Genomic DNA, 24,814 nt, shown 5'->3' with positions numbered 1-24,814 from the left:
TTGCACCCACACATGATAGTCCTATTATCTTTTTGAATTCTCCCAACTACACTATATCGGAGATGTTTGCTCTTATTAAGGATTATGTTGATGGGTTGCTTTTTACCATTGCACATGATGATGTTGATGAATATAATATGCATGTGCTTGCTGCTCCTACTTGCAATTATTATGAGAGAGGAACTACATCTCCACCTCTCTATGTTTGCAACACGATAAAATTGCAAGAAACTGCTTATGCTATGTATTGGCCTTTACTTGATGTGCATGAATTGTTCTTGTATGACATGCCGATGCATAGGAAGAGAGTTAGACTTTGTCATTTCTTGATATATGTTGCTTTGTGCTCATTATTAAATGCTAAATCATTGTCGATTCAAATTGGCTTTGATATACCTTGGGATCCGGGTGGATTCATTACTTGAGCACTTTATGCCTAGCTTAATGGCTTTAAAGAAACCGCTGCCAGGGAGACAACCCGGAAGTTTTAGAGAGTCATTTGTTTCTGTTGGGTGCTTTTATAAAGTTTTAAAACAAAAAATATATAGAGGGGAACTTGAAACTTTTCACAAAAGAGAAACGATTGGAAGTTATGCATTGGAGAAGTGAGGGTCGACCTTGAACACTTGTGTTCATGCTCATGGAAACAATGTAGAATTTTCATGAATATTCTCACAAAAATAATTATCCCCTTGTACAATTCCATTGTATTTAAAAAATAATGTGCCAAGTTTTGCCTTTAGGATGTTTACATTGCCTGTTGGTTTGTGCGGTGCAAAACAGAAACTTTGGCTGTAGTGCGCGATTTAACATTTTTTTACTGGGACGTCAAACAGTTCTGAAACTTTTTGCACTGTCTTTCTATACAAATTTATTACTTTTCCTAATTTGTTCAGAATTTTTGGAGTACCAGAAGTATGGTGAATGTTCATATTACTACAGACTGTCCTGTTTAAGACAGATTCTGTTTTTGATGCATTGTTTGCTTGTTTTGATAAAACTATCGATTTCTATCAGTGGATTAAGCCATGGAAAAGTTATATTACAGTAGCTACAATGCAAAAACAAAATATGAATTTGTTTGCAACAGTACTTAGAGTAGTGATTTGCTTTATTATACTAACGGATCTTACCGAACTTCCTGTTGAGTTTTGTGTGGGTGAAGTGATCAAAGATCGAGGAGGTCTCAATATGAGGAGAAGGAGGAGAGGCAAGAGCTGAAGCTTGGGGATTGATACATCTCCGTCGTATCTATAATTTTTGATTGTTCCATGCCAATATTCTACGACTTTCATATACTTTTGGCAACTTTATATACTATTTTTAGGACTAACATATCGATACAGTGCCCAGTGCCAGTTCCTGTTTGTTGCATGTTTTTTGTTTCGCAGAAAATCCATATCAAACGGAGTCCAAACGGGATAAAAACTGATGGAGATTTTTTTGGAATATATGTGATTTTTGGGAAGAAGAATCAACGCGATACGATGCCCGAGGGGGCCACGAGCAGGGGGCGCGCCCCAGGGGGTCAGGCGCGCCTGGGCCCTTGTGGCCACCCCGTAAGGCGGTTGGTGCCCTTATTTTGCCGCAAGAAAGCTAATTTCCGGATAGAGATCGTGTCCAAAATTCAGCCCAATCGGAGTTATGGATCTCCGGGAATTTAAGAAACGGTGAAAGGCCAGAATCTGGGAACGTAGAAACAGAGAGAGACAGAGAGACAGATCCAGTCTCGGAGGGGCTCTTGCCCCTCCCACGCCATGGAGACCATGGACCAGAGGGGGAACCCTTCTCCCATCTAGGGAGAAGGTCAATGAAGAATAAGAAGGAGGGGGCTCTCTCCCCCTCGCTTCCGGTGACACCGAAGTGCCGCCGGGGCCATCATCGTCACCGCAATCCACACCAACAACTTCACCGCCGTCATCACCAACTCTCCCCCCCCCCCCTCTATGCAGCGGTGTAACCCCTCTTTTACCCACTGTAATCTCTACTTAAACATGGTGCTCAACGCTATATATTATTTCCCAATGATGTATGGCTAGCCTATGATGTTTGAGTAGATCCATTTTGTCCTATGGGTTAATTGATGATCGTGATTGGTTTGAGTTGCATGTTTTATTATTGGTGCTGTCCTATGGTGCTCTCTGTGTCGCGCAAGCGTGAGGGATCCCCACTGTAGGGTTTGCAATATGTTCATGGTTTGCTTAGTGTCTGCGTTGCGTGAGTGACTGAAACACAAACATGGATAAGTGGGCCATGGTGTATGGGAATAAAGAGGACTTGATACATTAATGCTATGGTTGGGTTTTACCTTAATGATCTTTAGTAGTTGCGGATGCTTGCTAGAGTTCCAATCATAAGTGCATATGATCCAAGAAGAGAATGTATGTTAGCTTATGCCTCCCCCTCAAATAAAATTGCAATAATGATTACCAGTCTAGTTATCGTTTGCCTAGGGACAAATAACTTTCTCGTGACAAAAAGCTCTTTACTAAAACTAATTTAGTTGTGTCTTTATCTAAACAGCCCCTACTTTTTATTTACGCTCTCTTTATTATCTTGCAAACCTATCCAAAAACACCTACAAAGTACTTCTAGTTTTATACTTGTTCTAGGTAAAGCGAACGTCAAGCGTGCGTAGAGTTGTATCGGTGGTCGATAGAACTTGAGGGTATATTTGTTCTACCTTTAGCTCCTCGTTGGGTTCGACACTCTTACTTATCGAAAGAGGCTGCAATTGATCCCCTATACTTGTGGGTTATCAGGGATGCCCAAGGCACCCCAAGTAAATATTCAAGGAAACTCAAGCGTCTAGGCTTGGGGATGCCCCGGAAGGCATCCCATCTTTCTTCAACAAATATCGCTATGTATTCGGTTTCGTTTCGTTCACGTGATATGTGCAAATCTTGGAGCGTCTTTTGTATTTAGTTTTTCCCTTTTTCTTTTATGCACCATGCTGGTATGAGATAGTCCATGGTTGATTTATAGAATGCTCATTGCACCTTCACTTATATCTTTTGAGTATGGCTTTTTAGAATGCTTCATGTGCTTCACTTATATCATTTGAAGTTTGGATTGCCTGTTTCTCTTCACATAGAACACCGTTGTTTGAAGAATGCTCTTTTGCTTCACTTATATTTATTAGAGCATGGTCTTTTGTAGAAAGAATTAAACTCTCATGCTTCACTTATATCTATTTAGAGAGTCAAATAGGATTGGTCAATTGCATGGTTAGTCATAAAATCCTACATAAAACTTATCGATCACTGAATATGATATGTTTGATTCCTTGCAATAGTTTTGCGATATAGAGATGATAATTGATAACCCACAAGTATAGGGGATCGCAACAGTTTTCGAGGGTAGAGTATTCAACCCAAATTTATTGATTCGACACAAGGGGAGCCAAAGAATATTCTCAAGTATTAGCAGTTGAGTTGTCAATTCAACCACACCTGGATAACTTAATATCTGCAGCAAAGTATTTAGTAGCAAAGTAGTATGATAGTAGTGATAACGGTAGCAAAAGTAATATTTTGGGGTTTTGTAGTGATTGTAACAGTAGCAATGGAAAAGTAAATAAGCGAAGAACAATATGTGAAAAGCTCATAGGCATTGGATCGGTGATGGAGAATTATGCCGGATGCGATTATTCATGCAACAGTTATAACATAGGGTGACACAGAACTAGCTCCAATTCATCAATGTAATGTAGGCATGTATTCCGAATATAGTCATATGTGCTTATGGAAAAGAACTTGCATGACATCTTTTGTCCTACCCTCCCGTGGCAGCGGGGTCCTATTGGAAACTAAGGGATATTAAGGCCTCCTTTTAATAGAGTACCGGACCAAAGCATTAACACATAGTGAATACATGAAATCCTCAAACTATGGTCATCACCGGGAGTGGTCCCGATTATTGTCACTTCGGGGTTGCCGGATCATAACACATAGTAGGTGACTATAGACTTGCAAGATAGGATCAAGAACTCACATATATTCATGAAAACATAATAGGTTTAGATCTGAAATCATGCCACTCGGGCCCTAGTGAGAAGCATTAAGCATAGCAAAGTCATAGCAACATCAATCTCAGAACATAGTGGATACTAGGGATCAAACCCTAACAAAACTAACTCGATTACATGATAAATCTCATCCAACCCATCACCGTCCAGCAAGCCTACGATGGAATTACTCACGCACGGCGGTGAGCATCATGAAATTGGTGATGGAGGATGGTTGATGATGACGATGGCGACTGATTCCCCTCTCCGGAGCCCCGAACGGACTCCAGACCAGCCCTCCCGAGAGAGATTAGGGCTTGGCGGCGGCTCCGTATCGTAAAACGTGATGAATCCTTCTCTCTGATTTTTTTTCTCCCCGAACGTGAATATATAGAGTTGGAGTTGAGGTCGGTGCAGCTCCAGGGGGCCCACGAGGCAAGGGGGCGCGCCCAGGGGGGCAGGCGCGCCTCCCACCCTCGTGGACAGCCCCCTGGCCTTGATTCTTTCGCCAGTATTTTTTATTATTTCCAAAAATAATCTCCGTGAAGTTTCAGGTCATTCCGAGAACTTTTGTTTCTGCACGAAAATAACACCATGGCAATTCTGCTGAAAACAGCGTCAGTCCGGGTTAGTTCCATTCAAATCATGCAAGTTAGAGTCCAAAACAAGGGCAAAAGTGTTTGGAAAAGTAGATACGACGGAGACGTATCAATAATATGTGGGAGGTACTAGTAAATGGTTGTGTTTAGTAAGAATATTGGTGTTAAGGTTTGTGATTCTTGCAGCATGCACGTATAGTCTCTCGTTATGCTATGATGTTGGAGCATGATTTATTATTGATTGTCCTCCTTATGAGTGGCGGTCGGGGACGAGCGATGGTCTTTTCCTACCAACCTATCCCCCTAGGGGCATGTGCAGTAGTACTTTGCTTCGAGGGCTAATAAACTTTTGCAATAAGTATATGAGTTCTTTATGACTAATGTGAGTCCATGGATTATACGCACTCTTACCTTTTCGCAATTTGCTAGCCTCTATTGTACCGTGCATTGCCCTTTCTCACATCGAGACATGGTGCAAACTTCACAGGTGCATCCAAACCCCGTGATGATACGCTCTATCACACATAAGCTTATTATATCTTCCTCAAAACAGCCACCATACCTACCTATTATTTCTTTTCCATGGCCATTCCGAGATATATTGCCATGCAACTTCCACCGCTTTCGTCTGATGACTTGAGCATTCATTGTCATATTGCTTTGCATGATCATATAGCTGACATAGTAGTTGTGGCTCAGCCACCGTTCATCATTTTTTATACATGTTACGCTAGATCATTGCACATCATGGTACATTGCCAGAGGCATTCATATAGAGTCATACTTTGTCATAGGTATCGAGTTGTAATTTTTATTTCTTTTGAGTTATAAGTAAATAGAAGTGTGATGATCATCATTATTCATTTTTAGAGCAGTGCCCCAGTGAGGAAAGGATGATGGAGACTATGATTCCCCCACAAGTCGGGATGAGACTCCGGACAATGAGAGGAAAAAATATAAAAAGAAAAAAAGAACAGAAAAAAGGAAATAAAGGAAATAAAAAAATAAAAAAAGAAAAAGAAAAAGAAAAAGAAATAAATAAACAAAGAGAGAAGGGGCATTGTTAGTATCCTTTACCACACTTGTGCTTCAAAGTAGCACCATGTTTTTCATATGGAGAGTCTCCTATGTTGTCACTTTCATATACTAGTGGGAATTTTTCATTATAGGATTAGATGCACACCCACTTAGTTTTCATATTGAGCTTTCATACACTTATAGCTCTTAGTGCATTCGTTGCATGGCAATCCCTACTCCTCATGTTGATATCAATTGATGGGCATCTCCATAGCCTGTTGGTTAGTCGCGTCGATGTGAGACTTTCTTACCTTTTTGTCTTCTCTATATTTACCCCTATCATCATACTCTATTCCACCTATAGTGCTATATCCATGGCTTTTTCCATGTATTGCGTGAGGGTTGAAAAAGCTGAAGCGCGTTAAAAAGTATGAACCAATTGCTCGGCTTGTCATGGGGGTTGTGCATGATAAATACTTTGTGTTAAGAAGACAGAGCATGACAAGATTATATGATTTTGTAGGGATAACTTTCTTTAGCGTTGATATTTTGAAAAACATGATTGTTTGTTGGGATGCCTGAGTATTGATGTCTTTCTGTCAAATTATAGACTATTGCTTTGAATCACTTATGTCTTAATATTCATGCCATGATTAGATATATGATCAAGTTTATGCTAGGTAGCATTACACATCAAAAATTATCTTTTTTATCATTTACCTACTCGAGGACGAGCATGAATTAAGCCTGGGGATGCTGATATGTCTCCATCGTATCTATAATTTTTGATTGTTTCATGCCAATATTATACCACTTTCAAATACTTTTGGCAACTTTTTATATGATTTATTGGACTAACCTATTGATCCAGTGCCCAGTGCCAGTTCTTGTTTTCTGCATGTTTTTTGTATCGCAGAGTATCCATATCAAACGAAGTCCAAATGCAATAAAATTTCACGAAGAATTATTGTGGAATATATGTGATTTTTAGGAGGTGGAATCAACACAAACGGGGGCCCACAGAGCCCACAACACACCAGGGCGCTCCAGACACCCCTAGCGCGCCCAGGTGTCTTGTACCCTCCTTGAACGTCGGTTGGGGATGTACTTCGAGCGCAGGGAAGCTTATATCCGGAAAAAAATAGTGTTCAAATCTCAGCGCAATCGGAGTTACGGATCTCCCGGAATATAAGAAACGGTTTTCGGCCAGATCAGGAAAACGTGAAACAGAAGAGAACAGAGAGGGAGATCCAATCTTGGAGGGGCTCATGCCCCTCCGCCGCCATGGAGACCAAGGACAAAAGGGGGAACCCTCCTCCCATCTAGGGGGAGGCCAAGGAAGAAGAAGAAGGAGGGGGGCTCTCTCCCCCTCGCTTCCGGTGGCGCCAGAGTGCCGCCGGGGCAACGATCTGGACGGCGAACTACATAAACAATCTTGCTATTGTCAACACCAACTCTCTCCCCCTCTATGCAGCGGTGTAACACCTCCTCTCCCCGCTGTAATCTCTACTTAAACATGGTGCTCAACTCCATATATTATTTCCCAATGATCTATGGTTATCCTATGATGTTTTTGAGTAGATATGTTTTGTCCTATGGGTTAATCGTGATCTTGGTTGGTATGATTGTATATTTAATTTTTGGTGCTGTCCTACGGTGCCCTCCATCTCGCGCAAACGTGAGGGGCCCCCGCTGTAGGGTGTTGCAATATGTTCATGGTTTGCTTATGGTGGGTTGCGAGAGTGACAGAAACTTAAACCCGAGTCGGTGGGGTATGACGTATGGGAATAAAGAGGACTTGATACTTAATGCTATTGTTGGGTTTCACGACCTTAATGATCTTTAGTAGTTGCGGATGCTTGCTAGGGGTCCAATCATAAGTGCATATGATCCAAGTGGAGAAAGTATGTTAGCTCATGCCTCTCCCTCATATAAAATTGCAAGAATGATTACCGGTACTTGTTATCGATTGCCTAAGGACAAATGACTTTCTTGTTCACAAAAACTCTCTACTAAAACTAACTTAGTTGTGTCTTTATCTAAACAGCCCCTAGATTTTATTTACGTGCTCTTTATTATCTTGCAAACCTATCCTATCACACCTACAAAGTACTTCTAGTCTCATACTTGTTCTAGGTAAAGCGAACGTCAAGCATGCGTATAGTTGTATCGGTGGTCGATAGAACTTGAGGGAATATTTGTTCTACCTTTAGCTCCTCGTTGGGTTCCACACTCTTACTTATAGAAAGAGGCTACAATTGGTCCCCTATACTTGTGGGTATCAACGACCACGACGCAACGATGGAGATCAAGGTGTCGAGCCGGTGATGATGGAGATCATCACGATGCTTTGGAGATGGAGATCAAAAGCACGAGATGATGATGGACATATCATGTCACATATTTTCATTACATGTGATGTTTATCTTTTATGCATCTTATTTTTCTTAGAACGACGGTAGCATTATAAGATGATCCCTTCACTAAATTTCAGGATATAAGTTTTCTCCCCGAGTATGCACCGTTGCGAAAGTTCGTCGTTTTGAGACACCACGTGATGATCGGGTGTGATAGACTCTACGTTCACATACAATGGGTGTAAGAAAGTTTTGCACATGCAGAATACTTGGGTTAAACTTGACGAGCCTAGCATCTACAGACATGGCCTCGGAACACTGGAGACCGAAAGGTCGAACATGAGTCATATAGTAGATATGATCAACATAGAGAAGTTCACCATTGCTGACTACCCCATCTCACATGATGATCGGACATGGGTTAGTTGATTTGGATCATGTATCACTTAGATAACTTGAGGGATGTTTATTTAAGTGGGAGTTCATTAGTAATTTGATTAAATTGGACTTAATTTATCATGAACTTAGTCTTAATAGTTATGCATATCTATGTCGTAGATCAATAGCTCGCGATATAGTTCCCCTATTTCTTGATATGTTCCTAGAGAAAACTAACTTGAAAGATGATAGTAGCAATGATGCAGACTGGATCCGTGATCAGAGGATCATCCTCATTGCTGCACAGAAGAATTATGTTCTTGATGCACTGCTAAGTGAAAGACCTATTGCAGGAGCAGATGCAGACATTATGAAAGTTTGGCAAGCTCTATATGATGACTACTTAATAGTTTAGTGCGCCATGCTTTACGGCTTAGAACTGGGACTTAAAAAACATTTTGAATGCCACAGAGCATATGAGATGTTCCAAGAGTTGAAATTGGTATTTCAGACTCATGCCCGTGTCGAGAGGTATGAGACCTCTGACAACTACTTTGCCTACAAGATGGAGGAGAATAGCTCAGCCAGTGAGCACGTGCTAAGAATGTATGGGTACTACGATCGCTTGAATCAAGTGGGAGTTAATCTTCCAGATGAGATAGTGATTGACAGAGTTCTCTAGTCACTATCACCAAGCTACTAGAACTTTGTGATGAACTATAATATGCAAGGGATGACAAAAACGATTCCCGAGCTCTTCGCGATGCTGAAATCGGCGAAGGTAGAAATCAAGAAAGAGCATCAAATGTTTATGGTTAACAAGACCACTAGTTTCAAGAAAAAGTGCAAGGGAAAGAAAGGGAACTTCAAGAAGAATGGCAACCAAGTTGCCACTCCCGGGAAGAAACCCAATGCTGGAACCAAGCCTGAACCTGAGTGCTTCTACTGCAAAGGGAATGGTCACTGGAAACGGAACTACCCCAAATACTTGGCGGATAAGAAGGATGGCAAAGTGAACAAAGGTATATTTGATATACATATTATTTATGTGTACTTTACTAGTGTTCATAGTAACCCCTGGGTATATGATACCGGTTCAGTTGCTAAAAATCAGTAACTCAAAAAAGGAGTTGCGGAATAAACAGAGACTAGTTAAAAGCGAGGTGACGATGTGTGTTGGAAGTAATTCCATGGTTGATATGATCACCATCGTCTACCTTCGGGATTAGTGTTGAACCTAAATAAATGTTATTTGGTGTTTGCGTTGAGCATGAATATGATTGGATCATGTTTATTGCAATACGGTTATTCATTTAAGTCAGAGAATAATTGTTGTTCTGTTTACATGAATAAAACCTTCTATATATGGTCATACACCCAATGTGAATGGTTTATTGAATCTCGATCGTAGTGATACACATATTCATAATATTGATTCCAAAAGATGCAAAGTTGATAATGATAGTGCAACATATTTGTGGCACTGCCATTTAGGTCATATTGGTATAAAGAGCATGAAGAAACTCCATGTAGATGGGCTTTTGGAATCACTTGATTATGAATCATTTGATACTTGCGAACCATGCCCCATGGGCAATATGACTAAAACTCTGTTCTTCGGAACAATGGAGCGAGCTAATGACTTATTGGAAATAATACATACCGATGTATGCGGTCCGATGAGTGTTGAAGCACAAGGCGGGTATCGTTATTTTCTCACCTTCGCTGATGATTTGAGTAGGTATGGGTATATCTACTTGATGAAACACAAGTATGATACATTCAAAAAGTTCAAAGAATTTCAGAGTGAAGTGGAGAATCATTGTAACAAGAAAATAAAGTTTCTACGATCTGATCGTGGAGGCGAATATTTGAGTTACGAGTTTGTCCTTCATTTAAAACAATGTCGAATAGTTTCACAACTCACGCCACCTGGAACACCACAGCATAATGGTGTGTCCGAACGTCGTAACCATACTTTATTAGATATGGTGCGTTCTATGATGTCTCTTACCGATTTACCACTATCGTTTTGGGGTTATGCATTAGAGACAGCTGCATTCACGTTAAATAGGGCGCCATCTAAATCCGTTGAGACGATACCGTATGAACTATGGTTTGGCAAGAAACCTAAGCTATCGTTTCTTAAAGTTTGGGGATGCGATGCTTATGTAAAAAGGCTTCAGCCAGATAAGATCGAACCAAATCGAAGAAGTGCGTCTTCATAGGATATGCTAAAGAAACTATTGGGTACACCTTCTACCACAGATCCGAAGGCAAGATCTTTGTTGCTAAGTTTGGGTCCTTTCTAGAGAAGGAGTTTCTCTCGAAAGAAGTGAGTGGGAGGAAAGTAGACCTTGATGAGGTAATTGTACCTTCTCTCGAATTGGAAAGTAGCACATCACAGAAAACTGTTCCCGTGATGCCTACACCAACTAGAGAAGAAGCTAATGATAATGATCATGAAACTTCAGATCAGGTTACTACTGAATCTCGTAGGTCGACTAGAGCACGATCTGCACCAGAGTGGTACGGTAATCCTGTCCTGGAAGTCATGTTACTAGACCAAGGCGAACCTACGAACTATGAAGAAGCTATGATGAGCCCAGATTCTGACAGATGGCTTGAGGCCCTGAAATCTGAGATAGGATCCATGTATGAGAACAAAGTGTGGACTTTGGTGGTCTTTCCCGATGATCGGCAAGCCATAGAGAATAAATGGATCTTCAAGAAGAAGACTGACGCTGATGGTAATGTTACTGTCTACAAAGCTCGACTTGTCGTAAAAGGTATTCGACAAGTTCAAGGGGTTGACTACGAGTAGACCTTCTCATCCGTAGCGATGCTTAAGTCCATCCGAATCATGTTAGCAATTGCCGCATTTTATGATTATGAAATCTGGCAAATGGACGTCAAAACTGCATTCCTTAATGGATTTCTTAAAGAAGAGTTGTATATGATGCAACCAGAAGGTTTTGTCGATCCTAAAGGTGCTAACAAAGTGTGCAAACTCCAGCGATCCATCTATGGACTGGTGCAAGCATCTCGGAGTTGGAATATACGCTTTGATGAGGTGATCAAAGCATATGGTTTTATGCATACTTTTGGTGAAGCCTGTATTTACAAGAAAGTGAGTGGGAGCTCTGTAGCATTTCTGATATTATATGTAGATGACATATTGTTGATTGGAAATGATATTGAATTTCTGGATAGCATAGAAGGATACTTGAATAAGAGTTTTTCAATGAAAGACCTCGATGAAGCTGCTTATATATTGGGCATCAAGATCCATAGAGATAGATCGAGACGCTTAATAGGACTTTCATAAAGCACATACCTTGACAAAGTTTTGAAGAAGTTCAAAATGGATCAGTCAAAGAAAGGGTTCTTTCCTATGTTACAAGGTTTGAAGTTGAGTAAGATTCCAAACCCGACCACGGCAGAAGATAGAGAGAGAGAATGAAAGTCATTCCCTATGCGTCAGCCATAGGTTCTATAAAGTATGCCATGCTGTGTACCAAACCTCTTGAGTACCTTGCCATGAGTTTGGCAAAGGGGTACAATAGTGATCCAGGAGTAGATCACTGGACAGCGGTAAAAAATTGTCCTTAGTTACTTAAGAAGGACTAAGGAGATATTTCTCGGTTATGGAGGTGATAAAGAGTTCGTCGTAAAGGGTTACGTCGATGCAAGCTTTGACACCGATTCGGATGACTCTAAGTCTTGATCTGGATATATATTGTATGTGGGAGCAATTAGCTAGAGTAGCACCATGTAGAACATTGTAGACATAGAAATTTGCAAATAAATGTGACACACCCGTTGACTAAACTTCTCTCACAAGCAAAACATGATCACACCTTAGATCTCTTTGGGTGTTAATCACATGGCGATGTGATTAGATTATTGACTCTAGTAAACCCTTTGGGTGTTGGTCACATGGCGATGTGAACTATGGGTGTTAATCACATGACGATGTGAACTATTGGTGTTAAATCACATGGCGATGTGAACTAGAGTATTCACTTTAGTGCAAGTGGGAGACTGAAGGAAATATGCCCTAGAGGCAATAATAAAGTTGTTATTTTATATTTCCTTATTCATGATTAAGGTTTACTATTCATGCTAGAATTTTATTGATCGGAAACTTAAATACATGTGTGAATACATAAACAAATACCATGTCCCTAGTAAGCCTCTACTAGACTAGCTCGTTGATCAAAGATGGTTATGGTTTCCTAACCATGGACATGTGTTGTCATTTGATAACGAGATAACATCATTAGGAGAATGATGTGATGGACAAGACCCACCCGTTAGCTTAGCATAATGATCGTTCAGTTTATTGCTATTTCTTTCTTCATGTCAAATACTTATTCCTTTGACTATGAGATTATGCAACTCCGAGATACCGGAGGAATACCTTGTGTGCTATCAAACGTCACAACGTAACTGGGTGATCATAAAGATGCTCTACAGGTAACTCCGAAGGTGTTTGTTGAGTTGGCATAGATCGAGATTACGATTTGTCACTCCGAGTATCGGAGAGGTATCTCTGGGCCCTCTCGGTAATACACATCATAAGCTTGCAAGCAAATGACTAAGGAGTTAGTAAAGAGGTGATGTATTACGAAACGAGTAAAGAGACTTGCCGGTAACGAGATTGAACAAGGTATGAAGATACCAGCGATCAAATCTCGGGCGAGTAACATACCGATAGACAAAGGGAATTACGTATGTTGCCATTACGGTTCGACCGATAAAGATCTTCGTAGAATATGTAGGAGCCAATATGGGCATCTAGGTTCCGCTATTGGTTATTGACTGGAGAGGTGTCTCGGTCATGTCTACATAGTTCTCGAACCCGTAGGGTCCGCACGCTTAACGTTCGTTGACGATATAGTGTTATGTGAGTTATGTGATTTGGTGACCGAATGTTGTTTAGAGTCCCGGATGAGATCACAAACACGACGAGGAGTCTCAAAATGGTCAAGAGGTAAAGATTGATATATAGGACGATGGTATTCGGACATCGGGAGTGTTTCAGAGGGTACCGAGTACTTATCGGGTCACCGGAAAGGAGTTTCGGGCACCCCCGGCAAAGCTATGGGCCTTATGGGCCAAGAGAGGGAACACACCAGCCCACAAGGGGCTGGTGCGCCCCTATAGAGGCCGGCCCTATGAGGAGGAGAAGGAAAGAGGGGAGGGAAAGGAAAGTGTGGAGTAGGACTCCCCCTTCCTTCCCTCTCCCCCCTCTTTCCTACCCCCTTCTTCATACAAGGAATGGGGGGCGCAGGAGGGCAGGAGCCCTAGGGCCGGCGGCCAGCCCCTTGGGGCGCGCCCTGGCTGTCCTAGGCTGCCTCCTCTCCCCTCCCACCTATATATATATGTGGGGAGGGGCGCCACACAAGGACACAACATTGTCTTAGCCGTGTGCGGCAACTGCTACCTCTTGAGCACTGCGTTGGTTTTCCCTTGAAGAGGAAAGGGTGATGCAGCAAAGTAGCGTAAGTATTTCCCTCAGTTTTTGAGAACCAATGTATCAATCCAGTAGGAGGCTACGCGCAAGTCCCTCGCACCTACACAAACAAATAAATCCTCGCAACCAACGCGATAAGGGGTTGTCAATATTTTTGGTATTTTTATGATAAACATGCAAAGTAAAGAAAGTAAAATAAAAACGGCAACGGAAATAGCTAAGTGTTGGAAGATTAATATGATGGAAAATACCCGGGGGCCATAGGTTTCACTAGTGGCTTCTCTCATGAGCATAAGTATTTTACGGTGGGTGAACAAATTACTGTTGAGCAATTGACAGAATTGAGCATAGTTATGAGAATATCTAGGTATGATCATGTATATAGGCATCACGTCCGAGACAAGTAGACCGACTCCTGCCTGCATCTACTACTATTACTCCACACATCGACCGCTATCCAGCATGCATCTAGAGTATTAAGTTCATAAGAACAGAATAACGCCTTAAGCAAGATGACATGATGTAGAGGGATAAATTCATGCAATATGATAAAAAACCATCTTCTTATCCTGGATGGCAACAATACAATACGTGCCTTGCTGCCCCTACTGTCACTGGGAAAGGACACCGCAAGATTGAACCCAAAGCTAAGCACTTCTCCCATTGCAAGAAAGATCAATCTAGTAGGCCAAACCAGACTGATAATTCGAAGAGACTTGCAAAGATAACCAATCATACATAAAAGAATTCAGAAGATTCCAATATTGTTCATAGATAAACTTGATCATAAATCCACAATTCATCGGTCTCAACAAACACACCGCAAAAGAAGATTACATCGAATAGATCTCCACAAGAGAGGGGGAGAACATTGTATTGAGATCCAAAAAGAGAGAGGAAGCCATCTAGCTAATAACTATGGACCCGAAGGTCTGAGGTAAACTACTCACACTTCATCGGAGAGGCTATGGTGTTGATGTAGAAGCCCTCCGTGATCGATGCCCCCTCCAGCGGAGCTCCAGAACAGGCCCCAAGATGGGATCTCGTGGGTACAGAAGGTTGCGGCGGTGGAATTAGGTTTTTGGCTCTGTATCTGATCCTTTGGGGGTACGTAGGTATATATAGGAGGAAGGAGTACGTCGGTGGAGCAACAGGGGGCCCACGAGGGTGGAGGGCGCGCCCAGGGGGTAGGCGCGCCCCCCTACCTCGTGGCTTCCTATTGGCTTTCTTGACGTAGGGTCCAAGTCCCCTGGATCACGTACGTTCCGAAAATCACGTTCCCAAAGGTTTCATTCCGTTTGGACTCCGTTTGATATTCTTTTTCTGCGAAACTCTGAAATAGACCAAAAAACAGCAATTCTGGGTTGGGCCTCTGGTTAATAGGTTAGTCCCAAAATAATATAAAAGTGAATAATAAAGCCCAATAATGTCCAAAACAGAATATAATATAGCATGGATCAATCAAAAATTATAGATACGTTGGAGACGTATCAAGCATCCCCAAGCTTAATACCTGCTCGTCCTCGAGTAGGTAAATGATAAAAACAGAATTTTTGATGCGGAATGCTACTTGGCATAATTTCAATGTAACTCTTCTTAATTGTGGTATGAATATTCAGATCTGAAAGATTCAAGATAAAATTTCATATTGACATAAAAATAATAATACTTCAAGAATACTAACTAAGCAATTATGTCCTCTCAAAATAACATGGCCAAAGAAAGTCCATCCCTACAAAATCATATAGTTTAGTCATGCTCCATTTTCATCACACAAGAATGCTCTCATCATGCACAACCCCGATGACAAGCCAAGCAATTGTTTCATACTTTAGTAATCTCAAACTTTTTCAACCTTCACGCAATACATGAGCGTGAGCCATGGATATAGCACTATGGGTGGAATAGAATATGATGATGGGGGTTATGTGGAGAAGACAAAAAAGGAGAAAGTCTTACATCAATGAGGCTAATCAATGAGCTATGGAGATGCCCATCGATTGATGTTAATGCAAGGAGTAGGGATTGCCATGCAACGGATGCACTAGAGCTATAAATATATGAAAGCTCAACAAAGGAAACTAAGTGGGTGTGCATCCAACTTGCTTGCTCACGAAGACCTAGGGCACTTGAGGAGGCCCATTGTCGGAATATACAAGCCAAGTTCTATAATGAAAAATTCCCACTAGTATATGAAAGTGACAAAACAAGAGACTCTCTATCATGAAGATTATGGTGCTACTTTGAAGCACAAGTGTGGTAAAAGGATAGTAACATTGTCCCTTCTCTCTTTTTCTCTCATTTTTTTGGGCCTTCTCTTTTTTATGGCCTTTCTCTCTTTTTTTTATTCCTCACTTGGGACAATGCTCTAGAAAATGATGATCATCACACTTCTATTTATTTACAACTCAATGATTACAACTCGATACTAGAACAAAGTATGACTCTATATGAATGCCTCCGGCGGTATACCGGGATATGCAATGAACCAAGAGTGACATGTATGAAAGAATTATGAACGGTGGCTTTGCCACAAATACTATGTCAACTACATGATCATGCAAAGCAATATAACAATGATGAATGTGTCATGATAAACGGAATGGTGGAAAGTTGCATGGCAATATATCTCGGAATGGCTATGGAAATGCCATAATAGGTAGGTATGGTGGATGTTTTGAGGAAGATATAAGGAGGTTTATGTGTGAAAGAGCGTATCATATCACGGGGTTTGGATGCACCGGCGAAGTTTGCACCAACTCTCAATGTGAGAAAGGGCAATGCACGCTACCGAAGAGGCTAGCAATGATGGGAAGGTGAGAGTGCGTATAATCCATGGACTCAACATTAGTCATAAAGAACTCACATACTTATTGCAAAAATCTACAAGTCATCAAAAACCAAGCACTACGCGCATGCTCCTAGGGGGTAGATTGGTAGGAAAAGACCATCGCTCGTCCCCGACCGCCACTCATAAGGAGGACAATCAAAGAACACCTCATGTTTCAAATTTGTTACATAACGTTTACCATACGTGCATGCTACGGGACTTGCAAACTTCAACACAAGTATTTATCAAATTCACAACTACTCAACTAGCACAACTTTGATATCACTACCTCCATATCTCAAAACAATCATCAAGCATCAAACTTCTCTTAGTATTCAACACACACATAAGAAAGTTTTTACTATTCTTGAAAACCTAGCATATTAGGATTTTTTAAAGCAAATTACCATGCTATTTAAGACTCTCAAAATAATCTAAGTGAAGCATGAGAGATCAATAGTTTCTATAAAACAAATCCACCACCGTGCTCTAAAAGATATAAGTGAAGTACTAGAGCAAAAACTATATAACTCAAAAGATAGTGAAGCACATAGAGTATTCTAATAATTTCCGAATCATGTGTGTCTATCTCAAAAGGTGTGTACAGCAAGGATGATTGTGGTAAAATAAAAAGCAAAGACACAAATCATACAAGACGCTCCAAGCAAAACACATATCATGTGGTGAATAAAAATATAGCTCCAAGTAAAGTTACCGATGGAAGTAGACGAAAGAGGGGATGCCTTCCGGGGCATCCCCAAGCTTTGGCTTTTTGGTGTCCTTAGACTATCTTGGGGGTGCCATGGGCATACCCAAGCTTAGGCTCTTGCCACTCCTTGTTCCATAATCCATCAAATCTTTCACCCAAAACTTGAAAACTTCACAACACAAAACTTAGCAGAAAATCTCGTAAGCTCCGTTAGCGAAAGAAAACAAAAGACCACTTCAAGGTACTGTAATGAACTCATTATTTATTTATATTGGTGTTAAACCTACTGTATTACAACTTCTCTATGGTTTATAAACTATTTACTAGCCATAGATTCATCAAAATAAGCAAACAACACACGAAAAACAGAATCTGTCAAAAACAGAACAGACTGTAGTAATCTGTAACTAACGCAAACTTCTGGAACTCCCAAAAATCGGGCAAAATAGGACGACCTAGAAATTTTTTTATTGATCAGCGGCAATTGGAATCAATATTTTATCACGTTCTGGTGATTTTTAACAATTATTTTCGTGAACAGAAAGTTTCTGGAATTTTCTGCAAGATCAAATAACTATCATCCAAGAAGATCCTATAGGTTTAACTTGGCACAAACACTAATTAAAACATAAAAACACATCTAACCAGAGGCTAGAACAAATATTTATTCCTAAACATAAGCAAAAAGCAAAAAAAACTAAAAATAAAATTGGGTTGCCTCCCAACAAGCGCTATCGTTTAACGCCCCTAGCTAGGCATAATAGCAAGGATAGATCTAGGTATTGCCATCTTTGGTAGGCAATCCATAAGTGGCTCTCATGATAGATTCATATGGTAATTTTATTTTCTTCCTAGAGAAGTGTTCCATGCCTTTCTTTAATGGAAATTGGAATCTAATATTCCCTTCCTTCATATCAATAATTGCACCAATCGTTCTAAGGAAAGGTCTACCAAGAATAATATGACATGAAGGATTGCAATCTATGTCAAGAACAATAAAATCTATGTGCACATAGTTCCTATTTTCAATAATAAGAACATCATTAATTCTTCCCATAGGTTTCTTAATAGTGAAATCCGCAAGGTGCAAGGTTAAAGACCAATCATCAAAATCACGGAAACCTACCAAATCGCACAAAGTTTTTGGAATCGTGGAAACACTAGCACCCAAATCACACAAAGCATAGCATTCATGATCTTTAATTTTAATTTTAATAGTAGGTTCCCACTCATCATAAAGTTTTCTAGGGATAGAAACTTCCAACTCAAGTTTTTCTTCATAAGATTGCATCAAAGCATCAACGATATGTTTGGTAAAAGCTTTATTTTGACTATAAGCATGAGGAGAATTTAGCACGGATTTCAACAAGGAAATACAATCTATCAAAGATCAATTATCATAATTAAATTCCTTGAAACCCAAAATAGTGGGTCTATTAATATCTAATGTTTTGATCTCTTCAATCCCACTTTTATCAATTTTAACATCAAGATCTAAAAACTCTAAAAAAATTGAACGCCTTCTAGGTAAGGGTGGATCATATTCAGTCCCATCATTATCAAGATTCATATTGCAAAACAAAGATTTAATAGAGGACACATCAATAACTTTTAGATCTTCATCTTTGTTTTCATAAAAAATAGAAGAACACACTTTTATAAAGCAATCTTTCTTAGCACGCATCCTAGCGGTTCTTTCTTTGCACTCATCAATGGAAATTCTCATGGCTTTGAGAGGCTCATTGATATCATGCTTAGGAGGAATAGATCTCAGTTTCAAAGAATCAACATCAAGAGAAATTCTATCAACGTTCCTAGCCAATTCATCAACTTTAAGCAATTTTTCTTGAAGCAAGGCATTGAAATTCTTTTGCGAATTCATAAATTCCTTAACACTAGTCTCAAATTCAGAGGGCATCTTATTAAAATTTCCATAGGAATTGGTGTAGGAATTACCATAATTATTAGAGGAATTACTAGGATAAGGCCTAGGATTAAAGTTTCCCATATACGCGTTGTTACCAAAATTATTCCTACCAACAAAATCCACATCCATAGATTCATTATTATTCTCAATCAAAGTAGACAAGGGCATATCATTAGGATCAGAAGAAACATTTTTATTAGCAAATAATTTCATAAGTTCATCCATCTTTCCACTCAAAACATTAATTTCTTCTATCGCATGCACTTTTTTATTAGTAGATCTTTCAGTGTGCCATTGAGAATAATTAACCATAATATTATCTAGGAGTTTAGTAGCTTCTCCTAAAGTGATTTCCATAAAAGTGCCTCCCGTGGCCGAATCTAAAAGATTTCTAGAAGCAAAATTCAATCCGGCATAAAAATTTTGTATAATAATCCACAAATTTAAACCATGAGTGGGGCAATTACGTATCATTAATTTCATCCTCTCCCAAGCTTGTGCAACATGTTCATGATCAAGTTGCTTAAAATTCATAATATCGTTTCTAAGAGAGATAATCTTAGCGGGAGGAAAATACTTAGAGATAAAAGTATCTTTGCACTTATTCCAAGAATCAATACTATTTTTAGGCAAAGACGAAAACCAAGCTTTAGCACGATCTCTAAGCGAAAAAGGAAATAGCTTCAATTTAACAATATCATTGTCAACATGTTTCTTCTTTTGCATATCACATAAATCAACGAAGCTATTTAGATGAGTAGCGGCATCTTCACTAGGAAGGCCGGCGAATTGATCTTTCATCACAAGATTCAACAAAGCAGCATTGATTTCACAAGATTCAGTATCGGTAAGAGGAGCAATCGGAGTGCTAAGAAAATCATTATTGTTGGTATTGGTAAAGTCACATAATTTGGTATTATCTTGAGCCATCGTGACAAACAAGCAATCCAACACACAAGCAAACAAGAAGCAAGCGAAAAAGAGGCGAACGAAAAAGAGAGGGCGAATAAAACAGCAAGGGTGAAGTGGGGGAGAGGAAAACGAGAGGCAAATGGCAAATAATGTAATGCGGGAGATAAGGGTTTGTGATGGGTACTTGGTATGTTGGCTTTTGCGTAGACCTCCCCGGCAACGGCGCCAGAAATCCTTCTTGCTACGTCTTGAGCACTGCGTTGGTTTTCCCTTGAAGAGGAAAGGGTGATGCAACAAAGTAGCGTAAGTATTTCCCTCAGGTTTTGAGAACCAAGGTATCAATCCAGTAGGAGGCTACGTGCAAGTCCCTCGCACCTACACAAACAAATAAATCCTCGCAACCAACGCGATAAGGGGTTGTCGATCCCTACACGGTCACTTACGAGAGTGAGATCTGATAGATATGATAGGATAATATTTTTGGTATTTTTATGATAAAGATGCAAAGTAAAGAAAGTAAAATAAAAACGGCAACGGAAATAGCTAAGTGTTGGAAGATTAATATGATGGAAAATACCCGGGGGCCATAGGTTTCACTAGTGGCTTCTCTCATGAGCATAAGTATTTTACGGTGGGTGAACAAATTACTGTTGAGCAATTGACAGAATTGAGCATAGTTATGAGAATATCTAGGTATGATCATGTATATAGGCATCACGTCCGAGACAAGTAGACCGACTCCTGCCTGCATCTACTACTATTACTCCACACATCGACCGCTATCCAGCATGCATCTAGAGTATTAAGTTCATAAGAACAGAATAACGCCTTAAGCAAGATGACATGATGTAGAGGGATAAATTCATGCAATATGATAAAAAAACCATCTTCTTATCCTGGATGGCAACAATACAATACGTGCCTTGCTGCCCCTACTGTCACTGGGAAAGGACACCGCAAGATTGAACCCAAAGCTAAGCACTTCTCCCATTGCAAGAAAGATCAATCTAGTAGGCCAAACCAGACTGATAATTCGAAGAGACTTGCAAAGATAACCAATCATACATAAAAGAATTCAGAAGATTCCAATATTGTTCATAGATAAACTTGATCATAAATCCATAATTCATCGGTCTCAACAAACACACCGCAAAAGAAGATTACATCGAATAGATCTCCACAAGAGAGGGGGAGAACATTGTATTGAGATCCAAAAAGAGAGAGGAAGCCATCTAGCTAATAACTATGGACCCGAAGGTCTGAGGTAAACTACTCACACTTCATCGGAGAGGCTATGGTGTTGATGTAGAAGCCCTCCGTGATCGATGCCCCCTCCAGCGGAGCTCCAGAACAGGCCCCAAGATGGGATCTCGTGGGTACAGAAGGTTGCGGCGGTGGAATTAGGTTTTTGGCTCTGTATCTGATCCTTTGGGGGTACGTAGGTATATATAGGAGGAAGGAGTACGTCGGTGGAGCAACAGGGGGCCCACGAGGGTGGAGGGCGCGCCCAAGGGGTAGGCGCGCCCCCCTACCTCGTGGCTTCCTATTGGCTTTCTTGACGTAGGGTCCAAGTCCCCTGGATCACGTACGTTCCGAAAATCACGTTCCCAAAGGTTTCATTCCGTTTGGACTCCGTTTGATATTCTTTTTCTGCGAAACTCTGAAATAGACCAAAAAACAGCAATTCTGGGTTGGGCCTCTGGTTAATAGGTTAGTCCCAAAACTAATATAAAAGTGAATAATAAAGCCCAATAATGTCCAAAACAGAAGATAATATAGCATGGAGCAATCAAAAATTATAGATACGTTGGAGACATATCAGCACCCCCGTCCACCGTTTACTCCCTCGGTCATATTTTCATAGTGCTTAGGCGAAGCCCTGCAGAGATCACTTCACCATCACCGTCACTACGCTGTCGTGCTGTCGGAACTCATCCACTACCTCGCCGTCTTACTGGATCAAGAAGGCGCGGACGTCACCGAGCTGAACGTGTGCTGAACGCGGAGGTGTCGTACGTTCGATACTCAATCGGTTGGATCATGAAGAAATGTTCGACTACATCAACCGCGTTGTGAAACGCTTCCGCTTACGGTCTACGAGGGTATGTCGACACACTCTTTCTCCTCGTTGCTATGCATCTCCATGGATAGAACATTGCATGTGCGTAGAATTTTTTGTGTTTTGCGTGCAACATTCCCCAACATGCTACTTCTTCACTTCGCCTTCAATCTTCTCGACTGCAGTCACTTTTCCTCAGACACTCCGAACGAATATTGGTTCACGACATCAATAATTTTAAGGGGTCAATTCCTTTGATACAATCTTTCGCTTCCACGTCTTCTCAACATGTAGCTCATCCTTCTCTGCAAAGCAGATAATCTTCGGTGAAGTTCTTCGAACTTCTCTCCGCATACAACATTCTTCTCGGGCTTGCATGGACTCTTTCTCTCTCTGTGCACTAGCAAACAAATCAGTCAATTACTGTTTCTAGCAACAATCTCCAAAACACAATGGGGCAAACTATTGCACCAACATATATGTTCGCTTTTGTGGATCATAGATGAAAACTAATGGCTTCGAATGATGCTTTGAAAATGTTGATTGGCCAAGTCACAACTATGATGGACTGGACTGAAACCTCATCGAGTTATACACAACCAGAAGAGGTGCATACAAATAATTGTTCTTCTTTTGCATATACGTTGCACATGATAATACAAAAGGTGTATTTCTATATAAGTTTATTTTTGCAGATTATAATAGAGATGAAGATGTATTATGTCGACATTAAAAAATAATCCATCGACAAGGGTCCCGTGGCGATATCATTGAAAGGGCCAAAGATTCACCGAGTTTATACAACAATACACATATATCATTGAAGGCACGTGGCAATGCACGGGCGTTCTACTAGTAAGGTCTAATTTGAAAGAGCTCGGTATAAGGATTCCAACGGTTAAAATGGATCTGAATTTCTGATACATGCTCTGAAAGCTATGCCTTTTTAAAATTTGAAACCCGAATTTAAGGCACAAAGCAAACTCTGCATGGTGTGAATGCATTAATTGCAGGGGCATGAGTCCATCACATGGAAAGGAACATGTGGTATGGTTAGTTTTTCATTTGTTTTTTAGCTTATTTCCCTTGTCAAGGATGACCAGGGACAAAAACCTTTCCAAAACAATGGCCACCATGTCAAATGATTGGCTGGTAAATTTTTCTTAGCTCCTTTTCCTTTCAAGATGACGATGGACAAACTACCTCGAAAAGGTGGGGAGCGCTAACGAGCCACCATTGGCTCGTTAGATGCGTCCAAATAAGAGTAATGCTACATCTACAAAGGTTTACTTAAAGATTTTACGTACAAACTGTTGTGAAGTATTGTGATTGGTAATTGGGGGATACGGGGGTCCACCCCACTTAAAATCAGGGGGGAGAGAGAGAATTAGTTTGGAAGGTTAAGAGTAGCCACAGTAGGAGTAACTTCAGTAGTAACATTGAGTACAACTCTGCAAATTTGCCTATGTGACAATGAGTTAATGAGGAGAGAGATAGTTTGAGTAATAGCTAGTTACCGAGTCTGTAACCTAATAAGTGAAGCTTTGCATGACATCACACTTAGGTTGGTCGTAATGGTAGTATCATGCATGCTAACTACGCAATTTTGATGAGGTGTCATACAATTAAATGAAGAAAGAGATAGTTGAGTATCATATCATGATATTGTATCATAATAAATGCTATGCTAATATATGTCATGCATGACAATAAATAAAGTATTACATGATACTAATATATGATACTCTCTCCGTTCCATAATATAAGGTGTATTCGTTTCCGTCCAAGTCAACCATTTAAATGTTTGACCAAGATTATACAATAAAATAACACTTTTGCGAGAACTCATCTAGATGAGATATAATTTGGTCTCGTTCACATTTTATAGCCATTGGATGTGATGCTATAAGATGCGTGTGTGCTGATGTGAGTTGTATCTGTTCTTGTTTTCTAGGTGAATGAGACCAAATTATATCTCATCTAGATGAGTGCTACGTACTCCTTATAGATAAAATATGAAACTACTTTTCATGATGGATCAAATGCTATAAATTTCATATTGTGGATATTGATATCCTTTTCTGAAAACACGGTCAAACATGCACTCATTTGACTTTTGAAAAAAGAAATACACCTTATATAAAAAAACGAATGGAGTACTATGCATTAAGGAGGTAGTATCATATACTAATATCATATGCATGATACTAGTATATGATACTCCCGATTATAACCAGCCTTATGTTAGTACCCACTATAAATGTAGTAACATAGTCTAGGGATATATGTATGTTATTCGTGTATGTTACTCTTGCTAGTCTAAGTAAACATTTGTAAGTCTTTGTAGGCCTACAATTATTGTCCAAGTAATTAAGATCATACTATGCGTCTAGTGTGTACCTACCATACCTCAAATAGTACGTAGGACCAATGATACAGGAAGCCATTTCGCAAAAAAAAAATGATACAGGAAAGCAAAATGAAGTTACGCAACCAACAGTGACGTGTTGTAGCGACGGCCGGATCGGGTGCAGAGTTGCT

Source organism: Aegilops tauschii, chromosome 7 (assembly GCF_002575655.3).
Source record: "Aegilops tauschii subsp. strangulata cultivar AL8/78 chromosome 7, Aet v6.0, whole genome shotgun sequence".
Classification (NCBI taxonomy): Eukaryota; Viridiplantae; Streptophyta; class Magnoliopsida; order Poales; family Poaceae; genus Aegilops; species Aegilops tauschii.
Note: the sequence above shows the minus strand (reverse complement) of the source record.